At 38.3% G+C, this 16,341-nt stretch overlaps 1 protein-coding gene across 1 annotated transcript in view; it reads left to right on the forward strand.

Moving 5' to 3' along the window:
- Positions 1-413: 413 nt before the first annotated feature.
- Positions 414-16,341, forward strand: part of LOC110339735 (interferon-induced very large GTPase 1-like) — a 34,101-nt gene continuing 18,173 nt past the window's right edge. Inside the window, 2 exon segments of the mRNA XM_040756882.1 lie at positions 414-515; positions 3,985-4,057. The gene's annotated coding sequence lies outside the window, so the exon portion shown is untranslated.

Here is a 16,341-nt window from a genome sequence, read left to right on the forward strand (position 1 = left end):
CAGATACACCCACTGTGCCTACATGACCTTATGTTGGTTCTGGAGGTGTGTACTCTGGTCCTAATCCTTGCATAGTTAGCACTTTATCCACTGAGTCATTCCCCCAGCACCTGCTTAATTTTCTGATGTCCGATTCAAAAAGCATGAATTTCTTTTCTCATTTAGTGCCCTCTTCCTTGCAGCTATTAATAATATCTCTAGCTCGCATGCCCTTGTTGCTTTTTCTCTCAAATCACAATAAAACTGGATTCTTAATCTCTTTTCGCAAGATTACTTACTTATAACCTAGACTCCACATTCCTTTGTGACAAGACTAATGATATAAAGAGGAGTGACATGAAACTCCTCCCAGGAAGAACTTGGAGGCGTGCCCTGCTGAAAGTAAATTCATCCCCTGCCCTCAGATAAGGCACCCTGTCTGTACTGTCAATGACAGACTACGGTCTTGTCTCCTCCAGAAAGGATCACACTCTCCCTGCATGTCTCTGGAGCAGAACCTGACCTCAAGGAGACAAGTAAGTGGAAGAGTGGGTGGAAAGAGGGGTGGAGAGATAAATACAAAATAAAATAAACAGAATAGACGATGCAAAATAGAAATTTATAGAAAACTCAAGAGAGCCATTGGAGACACAATGATTATGACATACTGACAACAGAAACATAAGTTGGCACTGAATCTAAAGTTCTCATTGCCAACTGTTCCAATGAAAATATGAAATGAAGACTACCCTGACAAAAACAGGCTTTACTGCCCCATCTTCAAGAGTTAGTCACATGGAAGACTTTTTATGTAACCCCAGGATAAACAAGAAAACCTCTCACTGAGGAGTATTCCTCTTCAAGCAGACTTTCTTGTTTTCTTACAAGGCTTAGTCAGACCTAAGACCTTTTCCCCTTGAAGTTGTATTTTCTCTTCAGACAAACACATTGCAATTTTGCAAGTGACAAGGCAAGCTGAAGTGAAGGGTGGTGACACACATGCCTCTCTTTATACCTTAACACATCAATAAAAGTTGGGGGAAATAACTTGAGATAGAAGGCAAAGCAATAGTTTCTACTCCTTCTGTCAAGGTTTGATAAAGCAGACACACAGTGAAACCTAGCCATTTGGAGGAGGGGGAAGGGGAGAACTATCCCAATGACTTCTCATTTTCAGAAAGCTTGTAAATATTAATGCGACAATGTTAAGTACAAATTTCTGAACATTCTTAATTTTTTTACACTAGCAATAAATCTAAAATTATGGGAGAATAATAGAAACATATGATAATCCAAAAATAGCTTGATTATTTTTATGAGCAAATAAATCCAAGACTGCAAGTAAAGAGAGAGGCCTTTTTGTAAAATTTATTGCAGACAATATGAATGGAACATTTGCAACAGGAAAACTATTCCATATGTAAGGCCTATAATATAAACATCGCAAAAGCCGTGAAGAAAAGGATAATTTTCTTAAGTTTTTGGTATTTTGTTATTATTGTGTGGGTTTTTGCATGATGGGGAAAGAGCCACAACACACAAGTGAAAGTCAGAGGACCTCTCTGTAGACTATCTTCTCTCCTTTGTCATTCATATGGGTTTCAGGGATTAAATCAGGTTGTCAGGTTTATGGGGCAAATACTCACTAAACCATATGGCTGGCCCAGAACAGAATCTTTCTTATATGGGAGAATGGATGTGACTAGGAAGAGGTCACTATGAGCCATCAGCTACTTAGAGATTGCTTTCCCTGAATTGACCTAGGAGAGGGAAAGAAGAGTTAGATAACCTTTCTTTGTAGAGAGTCATATAGAGTTCAGGAACTATGATGCAAGAAAAACTTAAAGTTTTCATGTACTATATGTCTCTTAACAAATCATCATGAGTAAATTACACTGATATTTTCTGAGGCAATGAACTAGAATTTTAATGGGCTATGTCTGGCCTGACTTCAGTTAAAGAGGGTAGAGCAGACACAGATCTCATCTTACTCTTACATAATTCTTTGTCTAGTATTTTATGTTTTTAATTCACTTAGGAAGGAAGTTCATTCAGTCTAGAGTAAAACTTTACACTAAGAATCTTATAGCTTTTAGGATGAAAGCCATGGATACAATAGTCCCAATTACCTTGGCTTGGTATCCAGTTAAAGAAATGTAAAATGGTAAAAATGATACAGGATATTTATTCTACTCGGCCATACTGGGATGAACACATACAGGGGAACCACTGGTCTCCAAATCTACCATTAGAGTATTGGTATGGGAGATTTAGATTCAAAGAGAGAGAGAAATGTATGCATAATTGAGCAGTCCTGGTCTGGTTGTGGTTCTATACATCTGGACCCAAAATTGTCTCAGTTATTAGAAGGTGGTCACTCCTTCAAGATGGTCCTATAATTGTTAAATTGTTCGTCTAATCACCTGTCACAGAAGGCAGAGCCCAACCCTCATGAAAAAAAATCTCATCTAAGAGATATTTAGTTTATCCCTCTGACTTTTCCTCCTCTGGGTGTCAATGTCCCTCAAGAGGAAATGTTGAGAACAATACCTTGTCTCTTTGTCTTCAGTCCCAATACAGACAGTCAATGAAAGCAGAGATATCAGAATTTCATCCTGCTTCAGAGACTCTGGGCAAAACTAGAGACAATGTTCTCTTAACAAGAACTGTTTTTACATCCACCAGCGCCACCAACTGGGACACAAGTGTTCAACACATGAGCCCATTAAGGACATTTCAGATTCAAGCACACTATAGGCATCATGACTTCCACCATCTTAGTTACTAAATATAAATAGAGCTTCAATGACATCTGTATGCAGATGTTTCTGTGAACATAAGTTTTCAGCTTCTTTGTGAAAATAGCAAGGGATATGGTTGCTTCATTCTATGATAAATGTTTAGTCTTGAAAAATCCAAACAGTCTTCATAAATGGTGTTAGCCTATTTGAATTCACATGACTTGCTCCGCTTCCACTCAACACAAGCATTTAGTATTCTCACAAACACAGATGTTGTTCATTGTAATAATGGCAATGTTTCATAATTGCTTTCACTTGCATTTCCAAAATGACATCACATAAAAGATTTTTTCCTACACCTATACACAATCTGTAATCTTCTTTGTGAATAGCTTGCTAAATTATTTGACCCAGTCTTTAACTGTGTTGTTTAATTTCATGATATTGGTTGTTGAAGGCTGTGTTCTGAATGACACTACTTATTAGATATTTTATATTTTCTCCCCACGACTATGGATCAGCTTCCTGTTGTCTTCATTTCGCCTTTTGCAGAACAGGGATTTTTTTTCATTGAATGATGGCATTAGTCAGTTTTCTGACACTGTGACTAAATATCTGAGAAAATCCACTTAAAGGAGGAAAATTTGATGTTGAAAAATAGTATCTGAGAATCGAGTCTATGAGCCGCTGGCTCCATTGTTATGGGTCTGTGATGTGGCACATCATCACAGTGTTAATGTGGGACAGACAAACGGTAATCACCTCCATGTGAAAAAAAAGACAGGCAGACAATAGACAAACAGAATAAAACAAAAGAAAAAGAACGAGAACTGGAACAACAAGATTAAACAGAACTCACCATTCAGAGGCTTTCTTATTAATGACCACTGTCTTCCACAACCTAAGATTCGCATCATCTCCTAGTAGGAGCACCATTTAGAAGTAAATTGTAACATAAACCAATCTATGCTTTATTCCATTTGTTTTGTATCTAAAATGTTATAGTCATACCAGGATTTCTTCTATTTTACTTTTGAAGAGACTGGGGTTTTATGCTTTATATTTAATCCATTTTCCATTTAAACTTTGGCTTCATTTTGTTTTTATAAATATTTGTTAGATTTTTAGAGAATTTCACATAATATATTTTGATCCTATTTATCTACTTCCAACACTCTTCCTGCCACATCTCCCTACCCTACTGACCAGGCTTTGTGTCTGTCATCTTTTTTTAACTTATTTGTATCTTTTCCAAACCCACCAGGTCCAACCTGTGTTGCCCTTATATTCTTGGAGGTTTATTTAGCTGTTCACTGCAGCCTGAACAACCTGACAAGGTAAACACCTTTTTAAGAAAACTAAATCTCAGTCTCCCAGCAGCTATCAAACACCAATAGCACCTCAGCTAGGAATGGGACTTCGTGCCTACTTCTGTTCTCCACGATGGGATTTTGTAGGAACTGGAGTTGTACAAATTTAGTACACTTGTCACAACTATGTTAATTTACATATTTGCCTTCCATGTTCTGTTGAGAAAACACTATTTCTTTGCAATTATCCAAAATGTCTGGCTCTTACAATCTTTTTGCCAAATGTCTTACAAGAATCTTAGAGCCATGAAAAGTGGAGGTATGAGATAGATGCCTCAATTAGGGCTGAGAATTTCACTGTCTCTTATTTTCTGAGTCTTCACAGTTGTAAGTCTCCTTTTAAATTGCCTCTTACTGAAAAAGGATCATCTCTGATGAGACTTGATGGTGCACTAACCTATGGATTTATGAGAAGCCACCAAGTGCCAGTTCATTACTATGTACATTTAGTAGAATAGTAAGTGTAAGTTCTCCTCTAAAACATTTGAACTGTCTAGCCATAACTTCTAGAAATGGTAAGAGGTGTGGGTATCATCTTGAACAGGCCTTAAATCTAAAAGGAAAGTGATTAACCACTCCTGTTATATTCATGTCATTAACGCACCACAAGATATGACCTGCTAGGATGACAGATAGGCCACTAATGTGAGTTACAAGGTTCTCAGATGGGGAAGATTATTCTTTGTATGTGTGGAACAGACAAAGTACTGACTGAGTGTTGAAGGAACAGATGAAGTCCTGAGTGAATGTGCATTGTTGACATGGCTCTACTGTGTGTCAAGGACCTCAATACCCCACATCCACCAAAGTGTTTGTCTTTACCAGCAGTGGCTCTGAGGGTTATGGCAAAGCCTTCCTCTGGTCTGAGTACAAATGTTGACAGTGCATACAAAAACTATCAACTTGATCATCCTCCTTCTGGATGACTAAAGCATGAGACTGCTCCCATACAAAGTCCTCCTGCCAAAATTAGCTACACCTGCCTCCTCCTTCAGAAGTATATATATACAATGAGTTTCTAGGCTGCACTTGGTGCCTTCCATCAGAGTGAGCATACCCTACCCAATCTCAGCTTTTCTGCATGTGTGTCTGTCCTTTCTTTTTTCTGTGGTCAGTTTATTTGGGTCAGTACTGAAGCCACGCAGAGCACAGAGTCAAGCAGCTTGATTAGCACCTTCCAGCACTGTGAAAGCCAGTAGGGATGAAGCTCCCAAGCAAGTACCAGTATGATCTAGCCATGTTCTCAGACTCCAGTATGCAGTGTCTTCAGCAATAAGGTCTTACTATTAAGTTCTAGATTGAAAACAGGAGAATTGACCATAATTTGTAATGTTTGCTGGTCTTTAAGACCACACTAGCTAACAACTTCAGAAAGGGTAATGCATTTTTTCACTGTTCATTTTTCTATCAGCCTGTGTTGTCTAGTAGGAGAATAATCACCTATTTATAGGGTGACTCAATTTTAACTCTTTTAAATATATATGTATATATACATTCTAGAAAGCATCTACAGTAGTAGGCCTCTTAATGGCATTTTTGAATGGTCTTCAATGTTAGTTATCCCTCCACATATTCCCTTCTCTATCCTGCCCTTTCATCTCCTGTCATACATCACACACACACACACACACAGAGAGAGAGAGAGAGAGAGAGAGAGAGAGACAGACAGACAGACACACACACAAACATTCACTCCATTACTATCTTTGAACCATTTTAAATCAATGTATTGCATGTTTCCTCCATTTAAACATCAGCTATGACCTCTTATTAATTCTCTAAAATTCACACATATACATTGTAAATGATAATTTCATAAAAGAGATTTCAATTCAACTATATCTTTTAATTAAGTAATATTTTGAAAGCCTTCATGCTATGGGCCCAAGGAGTCTGTCCTCTTTATAAAATAGGTATTAGAAAAGTTATTAATGCCATAAGCAGATAAGCAGACAGCAGCATGTCAAGAAGTCTAAAGAAATGTCAGGGCCACAAGGCAAAGCAAAGGTCCCTTCTCATACATTTTAGTGAAAGAGTTAGGTTCCATGCCAATGACTGAATGGCAGTCCATAGTAGATGCTTGCAGTCAAACTAAATCTGATTTCTAGTGTCAGGGAAAGAAGGGAGTCTGTCAGGCTGAGACCTAAATGCAAAATCTGCTGTAAGGGTGGAAAGAGCAAAACTTTAAAGAAACAAGTTCATGAAAAAGCTTTAAAAATAGTGTAGTCATATCAAAATATATTCACTCATCATATCCCTTTGCCACCTCGTCTCCTTTGTTATCCACAAAATTTTGTTAATATGTATTATTTTTAGTTATGTGTATGAATGTTTTGCTGCATGTGTACAGCAGCCTGTACAACTAGTGCTTGTGGATGCCCAAAGTAGGAGGAGGATTGTTCTTCTCCTTCCCTTGGCCCCCAGACTACCCAGCCCATCTATGGTCTTAGGACCCAGGTGAGAACAGAAACTAGGATATCCATGGCTGTGAGTACATAGGAGCAAAGAAAAGCTTGGAAGTCTACATCCAGGGTAGCTTGCTTATTGGTGTGACAGGCTAGTTTATATATAGCTTGAAGATAAGGAAACAGGCAAAATAAACCTGATTTGATTTGCATATATGGGTCAGACTGAAGGCAAGCAGGCATTTCAAATACCAAAGAATCCCTGTGCAGGGGGAAATGTACAGAGGTAGCAGACATCACAGCAGTAAAGATATTACGGCCATTAGTTTATCAGCTGACAGGCTCCAGGAAAATAAAATGTTGGCACCAGCTTTTGCTGAGGTGGGAGCTGGAAAACACCTGTTAGCTTTTAAAATGACATGACCTTTTGTCCATATGAAGTAGATCCTGGTTTTTTAAATCCAAGTGGGGAATGAATACCCGAATCCTACTATAAACCTTGAGAGATTTCCATGTGCAGTCATACTCCATGTACTCAATTCATTCTGGAATTCCACAAAATATCTTGTACAATGGGAATTACAGATGATTGTATGCTGCCATGTGGGTGCTGGGAACTGAATCCACATCTGCTGCAAGAACAGCAAGTGATCTTAATCTCTATGCCCCTCCACACGGTTTTATTTCCACATTGGCATCACGTAAATTATGTATTTATATATAAATGTGAAACAGGAAACAATGCTACCTGAAAAGGAGGTCCAAGATACTTTATTGAATATAGAAATCATTTACTGGGAAGTGCTCTATGGTCTCCACAGCGTCCAGGATCCAAAAGAGTAATTTACTTTCTCTTCCCCTTTTTATCTCTCACCTGTCCCACGTACCTCTGTCCACGCCCCTCTCCCCTACAATTTCCCCTTTAGTCTAAATAAAAGATTTAGACTTGATACAATGCTCAAACATATACAGCATACATACATAAAAGATGATAAGCAAGTTATAATCTAATTATATTCTATACTAAGCATATCTATCCCATTTAAATCCTAAACTTATCTAAAAGAGATGCCCATGTCTGAACCTCTCCTTCCAATCCCAACCCTAAATAATTGAAAACTAACACTAACAGTAGGAAAAGTGGGTGTAGTATTCTCAAGATTACTTCCTGCTGAAATGGGACAATGACAATCTCATGGGATCCTGTAGGAAAAAAATGTTAATGTAAATGTAACAAGAGTCTCATAAGCATTCAGCCTATGAAGGTGGGAGATGCTTGACTGAAGTTCTTGATTGAAGTTCTGATGTTGATTGAAGCCCTTGTCTGAGGCTCTGGCAAGATTGTATAAGGTGCACCATATCAATTCATAGGTACAGAGTTTATAGAATGATGTAGTCCCATGTTTATTTTAACGACATGCTTGGATTTAAAGGAGGAGAGCCAATCCAACTCCAAATTCAGCTTCAGTTAAATGAATTGGGACTAAAAGAGTATTAAGAAGCAAGGAGAAATGGATAAGAACAAGATGGAGAGAGTTAGACATTGATACCACACAGTGGATTATTGTTTGTTTGATGATCCTTTGGGTAGCTCTCCTCTCTTCTTCAGGTATCCATAAGTCCAGTATTTTTCACTGTTTGGAGATGGATGTCCCTGTGAAGACAAAATCAAAACACTTCTCTTCCCTTTTAGGAGGTCTTCTTACTCATAGTAGAATATGACCTTGTGGATGAACTGTCATCTTTCCTCTTCTGGAGATTTCTCCTGTTCAGATAGGATCTTGATTAATTTTGATGGAATCCAAAGCTTCTCTTCTCCTGTGGAAACAAGATGAAACCCCTTCCCCATGTAACACACATCCTGTTTTCCAAACTGAGGTCATAACATCCTTGAAATACACCGGTTGGTTTAGTTCAGAAGTGTTTTCTGTAGTCCAGGGTCTTTCTGCAGCTGTTTGTCCTTTCTCGTTACCATTAAGAAAGTTCAGCTTTAATAAAGCATTATGCAATCTGTGTTTGGGGATCTTTGTTGCCCCTGGCTGTTTATGAAGCATGTCTTTTAGGGTGTGGTTAGATCTCTAAACCACTGCTTGTCCTGTAGGGTTGTAAGGTATATCACTTACATGTTTTATGTTATAATATTTGAAAAACTGATTTATAACCTGCCTTACCTGACTTGTTTGTATCAATGTAGAATATAAGAACTCCAGAGGTTGGCGTTTTTCTTACAATACATGGAAGAATCCAAATTGTTTTCTTTATGAATTTGATTCTCTCTGTTTTGGGATAATTGTTACTAATTGTTCCCAAAAAGTTATTGCAAGCCCTTTGTCAATATTCATTATCCTTCCATAAGGAGAAAATTTCCTCATTTCTTAAAGGTACAATAATCTCTGCAGGGTCCTTTCCAGTTAGTTGACAAAGCCTTAACTTACCTTTTAATATCAAATCAAAGATCTATTCTACATATGTCTTCAGTTTTTTATTCTGTTTATGTGGTAGAAACACCCATTCTAGAATGATTTCTTCACTCTGCATTAATATTCAAGAGGAGTATTCTCTAGATGGTAAAATAACCAGAATGCAGTTCAGTTTTGGATCCATATGGTCCACATGTACTTCTAAAATTCTTTCTACCCATTCTTATTGTTTTTCAGCCTCAGCTGATAATATTCATGGATTATTTAAGTCCTAATCTCCTTTTAGGGCCATTTTCAGGTGTTTTAAATCATGCACTTCAACTCTAATAATTGTAGTTGAGAGAAATTTCTTCAAGTAGTTTTTGAAGATCATTAAGAGTCTGGTAACAATCTCTTCTGATTTGTACATTTTGTGGTCCAGTTTTCTGTAGGATTATTTTATAGCCTAAATAATTAATAGAATCTCCTCTTTGAATTCTTTCTGGGACAATCTGTAATCCCTAGCAAGGTAAAGTTTCCTTTACTGCCTCAAACATCTTTTACAACGTGCCTTTTTTTGAATCAGTCAACAGTATATCATCCATATAATAGCAGATTATGCATTGTGGAAATCGTTTAGGAATTATTTCCAAGGGTTTTTACACAAGATACTGGCACAAAGTCAGACTATTTAGCATTCCTTGTAGTTACACCTTCCATTGAATTTCTGTACTGGTTGAGAATTGTCATAGGTAGGCACTGTGAAGGCAAATTTTTCCCTATCTTTTTCTTGTAAAGGTATAATGAAGAAGCAATCATATAGATCTATAACTATAATTGGCAATCCTTTAGGTATAGAGAAGGTAATGGCATCCCAGGCTGTAGAGAGCCCATAGGCTGAATAACTTTTTTTGATGGTTCTCAGATCAGTAAGCATCCTCCATTTACCAGACTTCTTTTTGATCACAGACATAGGGGAATTCCATATACTAGTTGATTCTTCAACATGACCAGCATTCAGCTGTTCCTGAACTAGCTTTTCTAAAGCTTCTAGCTTCTCAGAGGTCATAGATCATTGCCCTACACAGATAGGTTCATCTGTAAGCCATTTTAAGGGTAGTGCTTTTGGTTCCTCTGTAGGTGTGTCACTAGCATCCTGTATGTTCAGCATCTGCTTACTGTAGTAATTTACAATATTCTTTCTACCACTAACAGCTTGTTTATGATTCATATCTGACACAGGAGGATTGTTAATCTGGGTATTCCATTGTTGTAATAAATCAGGACCCCAGATATTTATAGCAATATCTACACCCTATGGCCTCAGTCTTCTTCTCTGTCCTTCTGGCCCTATTCACTCAACCCATCTTGTACTTTATTTTACTTGAGCTAGGGTTCCAGTACCTAACAACTGAAAATTTACTGCTTGTAGGGGCCATCTGGATGGCCAATTTTCTTGAGTAATAATAGTGATGTCATCCCTGTATCCACCAAGTCTTCCAAAATAATGTTATTTGTCTTCACTTTTAATTTTGGTCTCTTATCATTTATAGAAGTCTGCCAAAATGCACATTTTTTGTTTCCTCCATTATTGACTGATTCATGCTCAATAACTAATCTACCATCCACAGTACTATTAGTCTTTACAATAGGCATTGGATCTTCTAAATGTCCTGAGAGAAACCATCCTCCACAGTGACTGTCAATGACCAGGCCACTTTCAATATAGGGGCCTTGCAGAGACTCCTTGAGGAGTTTCCCCATTGTAAAGGGCTACCTTGTTTATCTGTAGTCGACCTACATTCATTGGTCCATTGTTGGCCTTTGCCACATCTATTATATAATCCTGAAGGCTGAGACCTTCTGTTTGAATCATTGCTAGGAGGAGTGTTATTTCTAGGAATGCTTTGCCTACAGTTCCTACTCAGGTGTCCTGTTCTATCACAGTTAAGCATCTGGTGTTATGATGTCTTTTTAAACTTCAGAAGATTGCTTCTCCCACCCAAGATTGTATCTCCTCATGGTTATGACATTTGTCATCTTAGTGCCTCTTTAGACCTTTAGAAATTGCGTCTAGCCTACCAAGGTTCCTGTATCTTGAACATTATACTCAATATTAGCTGTATACAAGACCCATTCGTCCAATGGTGCTGATCTGATTTTTAATGGCCAAAGTACCTGTTTGCATTGTGGATTTGCATTCTCATAAGCTAGAGATTCTATAAGGAGCCACCTAGAATCTGAATCAGTTACCCATAATTCTACTGCTCTGGATAAATTTTGTTAATCCATAACCTGTAATTTGTTTGGGCTGAAAAGAGGAATGTTACCTGAGTTAGCATCCTTGGCCAGCAGATGGCACAGGTGTACCGCCAAACACAACTCCTCAGTGGAAGATCAATGTTCTCCAAAAGGAATCTGAAAATTTCTAACAGCAGCTTGTAGAGAAATTAGCGAACAAGGGCAGGTCTAGCAATGTGCAAGGTTTTGTACTAGCAAGGGAGGCAGCCAGGGTGTGCACTCAGGCTCGCAATCTGGGGGGGCAGGCGAATCCGGAGGGAAAGGGGCACGGGAAACAGCTGAGGCCTGTGGCAGAAGCACCATACAGGTACAGGGCACAGAGCCCAGGGGAGCTGCTTGTCCTGGGGCCATTTGCAGGACAGAGGCAGTTAGGCAGCAGGCTGTGATGTGATCCTGGGGGGCAGATGAGTCGGGGAGGGGCTGGCACAGCAGAAGGGGAGCAGGCTGTAGAGGGTAAGCAGGGCAGCTTTTGAGAAGCCCACAGCAAGACTCACGGTAGACCCTCCGAGCCAGGTGCCTATTTCTGGGTCATGGCTCTCTGGCGTGGTAAGCGCTGTCCTGCTTCTGCAGATGGGGCAGCTTTAGGGATGTTGCTGCCTTTTGGGACACTGAACATGGGGGGGGGCTGGGATCCCCAGGTGCCCTGTGAGCACTTACCTCGGGGGCTGGGTGAACTTAAATTCCACAATACACTGACACCAGCTGAAACGGAAAACAATGCTACCTGAAAAGGAGGTCTAAGATATTTATTAAATATAGAAATCACTTACTGAGAAGCACTCTATGGTCCCTGTAGGGGCCAGGATCTCTTCCCTCTTTTATCTCTCGCCTGTCCCAGGTATTGTGGGCTCTCCCCTACATAACTTATCTCCTTTATCTATGTAAAATCTTGACCCCAATAAAGAAAGAAAAAATATGTTTTTTCTTTGATTGGCTCATTGTGTTGAATATGATGATTTCCTTCTTTATTCATTTTCCAAAAAACAATATTATTTTTCTTTATAACTGAATAAAACCCTATTGTGTGTATGTCATATTTTCATTATCCATTCATTTTTTTCTGAATAAGATGTTTTTTCTTGATTTCATTCTCCTCAAGTTCATTATTAGTATTAGTTTTTAATGTTCATATAGGGCCTAATATGCTGCTGAAAGTATTCGTCAATTCTAAAAGTTTCTGGGTGGAGGCTTTAGAGTTTATGGAGTACAGGATCATATCATCAGCAGGTAATGGAACATGAATTTCTTCCTTTCTTTTTATGCACTTTATTACTTTCTCTTGCCTTATTATTCTAATATTCCAAAGACTACATCCATAAAGGTGTAGAAAAATGGACACACTTGTCTCAATCCTGATTTTAAAGCATTGGGCTTGCATTTCTAAAATTAGTTCCTTCCATTTTAAAGATTATCCATATGACTTTAGTTTAAGTATTTACAATATTCAAGAATGACTAGGTTGTAGAGTTACATTATTATTTCTCTCCACTGTAAAAGAGGTGTAGCCCAATAACTCAAACATCAGTCTATGTGTTCAAGTCAACATGCATGATATACAGTAAACCATGAGAGTAATATACTAGTGGCATAAACAACCACAGTGGATATGTAGGACCAGTAAGGAAATTTCAAGTTAAAAAAATTCACCCCTTCAATTCCAATAATTTCTGGAGAATAAAGAAATAAGATTGCACTGTACTTGAATGTTTAATAAATAAATGTACATAAATATGGTTGTTAAAAATGATAATTTACCATTCTGCCCCATAACAGTAATTCTACCTGAAGAGATGAGGAGAGGCAAGTATTAAGAGAAATAAAGCAGTGAGTTTTTCAACCATAGAACAGCAGGCACAGAAGTTACACAAAAAAAATACCTTGGGAGTAGCCTCTAGACTGAGATTCATTTTTTTGTCATAGGTTGAATAAAGGTCATTTATTCCACCCGACACAAAAAGAAGATATATCTGGGAAGCTTAAAATTAAGAGATATTGTATGTTTGTGGTTGTGACATTAATCAACATTTTTGTGCAACTGGAATGGGACTACCTTGATATTTGTGCATACTATCTCACTAAAAGTTTTCACTTTTCATTGACAAATAATGCTAACTAACAGACTCAAAGATCACTTTTACCCATCACTTTACTGAAGTTAAAATTTCTGTGAATGATTTAAAGAGAAGAAATTAGACAGCACTGTATGCTCAAATATTCAGATACTAGTTGTGAAGTATATGAGCAGAAAAGAGTAGCAGTTAGTATTGGATCAATGCTGGAGGAAAACACCAAGGAAGGAAAAGTAAATGGAAATAAAGTGAAAGAGTAGGAATAATGCAGGTTTCAGCGAAGTTAAGAATGGAAAGAAAAGGTGGTAAGGAAATGCAACTGACAAACCAAAAATTAAGGCGTGGTAATTTCAAACCTACATGAACACTTGTGTTATAGAAGAGCCTATTACCAAAAAGTGGGGTACGGGTGATAGACAGAGGAAAGTTAAAGGGCAGGACAGAGCTAATCCAAAAAATATTAAAACTAGCTACTAAATAAGGGAAATATAAAAGTTGGAGACATTGAGTATATGTGCAGAGATTGATACTGTGCAGTCATTTATCTGGACATAAATGTACAAGATATCTTCAGAAGGTCACTTGCCTAAACAGTAAGTGTAGAGTCTGTCTCATTACCATTACTTATGTGTGCATGGGTACGGAGTCTGTCTGTAATCTGTCTTGCTTTTCTTTCTTTGGCTCTTTGATTTCCTGCTTAGTTAATTTGTATTGCAGTAACAAAACACAAAGGCCAAGGAAACGTGTCCCTCCCTCCTCTACTCTTTATCTGACACTGAAAGTGCAATGAAAACTTTGTGTGGACTCTGTCTTTTTTCATTACTATAAATGTTAAAATTACCATGCAAAGTAATGGGCTTTACTGTTTCTCATATAGTGTCAGTATGCTGTGTTCTGATCCTCACCTTCACCCTTGCTTCCAACCCTCTACACATGCACTACTCTGTACTTGAGAGTGGAAAATTCCCTGCTTGAGGCTGAATCTTCGGACACTGGACTCTCTCCTTCAAATGAATTCTAAAGTGTTTCCATTCTGTCCTCTGCTACTGAAATCAGTGTTTCCTTTCCTCAGTCATATCATAGGATAACTGCTCTCCAGCTTTCCATAGTGTGTTTCTGCAGATTCTAGCATTACATGACTCACTGTTTTTTGCTATCAGGCCAAAATTATGTGACATTTTAGGTTAAAAATTTAAAGACAGGGGTCTATGTTATTTTTTTTACTGTATGTGGCTTTATATGTGTATTTCCACTACCAATAATGAAAAAGATGTTCTATTATTTCTCGATAGCATTTGCCTTTTATCTTTTGTCAATGATTCCCAGATTCTATTTCTGTGATTATCTTTCTGGACCTTAGTGTTTGCCATTCATCCTTTAAAATTCTATGAATACTAAATATCATTGATTGCTATTTCCTTTTATTAAGTATTAAAGTATTAGTTCTGTTTTTCTTTCAGTGTTGTATTGGTATTTGTGTGTATTTCTTCTTTCATGTGAACATCAAAGTCAATTTGTAGATATTTTAAAAAATGACTTGAGGGGGTTTGTTGAAATTTTTTGATTCTATATGAATCAAACTGTGGATACTTTGTGTGATAGCTATTCTTTTTTAATTAAGCTATAAATAAGCTTGTTTTACATGTCAATCCCAGTTTCCTTTCCCTCCCCTCCTCCTCTGCCCCCCACCGAACCCCAATCCCATCCCCTTTGTACTCCACAGGGAGGATGAGGCCTTCCATTGGGAATCTTCAAAGTCTTTGATATCATTTGGAGCAGGGCCTAGACCCTTCCCCCCCACCCTTGTGTCTATACTGAGAGAGTATTCCTCTATGTGGAGTGGGCTCCCAAAGTCCATTTGTGTACTAGAGATAAGTACTAATCTATTACCACAGGCCCCATAGATTGCTCAGACCTCCAAACTGACATCCACATTCAGGGGGTCTGGATCAGTCCTACGCTGGTTTCCCAGCTATCAGTTTTGGATGTGATAGTTAATTCTAATCTGTCAATTCAACTGAATCAAATGATTCCTACCTTAGTGGTAGTCTGTGAAACTGTTTCAGACAGGACTGACATGCTGAACAGTGACTGCAAAGAGACAACCCTGAATAGGGCTGGGCTTCTCAGTGTGGTAAACTTGACAAGTGAGGAGATGAAATAGAATGAAGGTAGCAGATAAGTTGGCAAGTCCGTATCTCTTATGAGTGACTACTTTCATTACTGCCTGTAGACAACAGATTCCAGTATATTCAGACTTTCAGAATGTACTCAATGCCAGAAACAGCCCAGAGGACTTGCAGGCTTTCAGCACTGATTTGGCTTCCATACTCCTAGATCAGACACTAGGGTCTCTGTCTCTCTAATAAGCAGATGACCAAGGTTGAACTACCCAGCTACTGTCACATAAGCCAGTCTAACAACTCCTTCTTATAATATGCATATACATGCACTGTTGGAGTCTGAGAACCAGGATGCAGCCATATCTGAGTGGGATGTGCTGCTCTTCGATGACATGCAATATCTGTGTCTGAGTTGCAGCTGAGGGTCATGTCAAGGTCTGTGGCCCCAATGCATCCAGGGTCTGTACTGCAGAGATAAATGGCACACTTAATGAGGGTATAGGCAACTATTTATTGTGGCAAGTACTTACAAGAGAAAACTGGCAGCCAAGGTGAATCAACAGCTTTCCACTACAGGACCGGAAGCCTGAAAGAGAGCATGCATCTCTCCTGCACTGCCTTTTATTACCACATCCGTATGCGCCTCTAGCCACACCCAAAGTGGGCCTGGTTAGTGGCATAGTCACCTAATATGTCTTCCTACAATTCCCCTTTTAGTCTAAAGAAGATATTTAAGCTTAAAACAAAACTAACTTGTGTCAATGAACAAAATATCTCAAACATATATAAAGCATAAATACATAGACAAGAAACAAATTATAATCTACCCATATCTTATCCTAAGCATGTCTATCCCATCTAAACCTAAGCTTATCTGAAAGAGATACCCAGGTCTGAACACCTCCTTCCAATCCCAACCCTAAAAGAATAGAAAATTAACACTAACAGGTGTAA

Source organism: Mesocricetus auratus, unplaced genomic scaffold (assembly GCF_017639785.1).
Source record: "Mesocricetus auratus isolate SY011 unplaced genomic scaffold, BCM_Maur_2.0 Super-Scaffold_4256, whole genome shotgun sequence".
Lineage (NCBI taxonomy): Eukaryota > Metazoa > Chordata > Mammalia > Rodentia > Cricetidae > Mesocricetus > Mesocricetus auratus.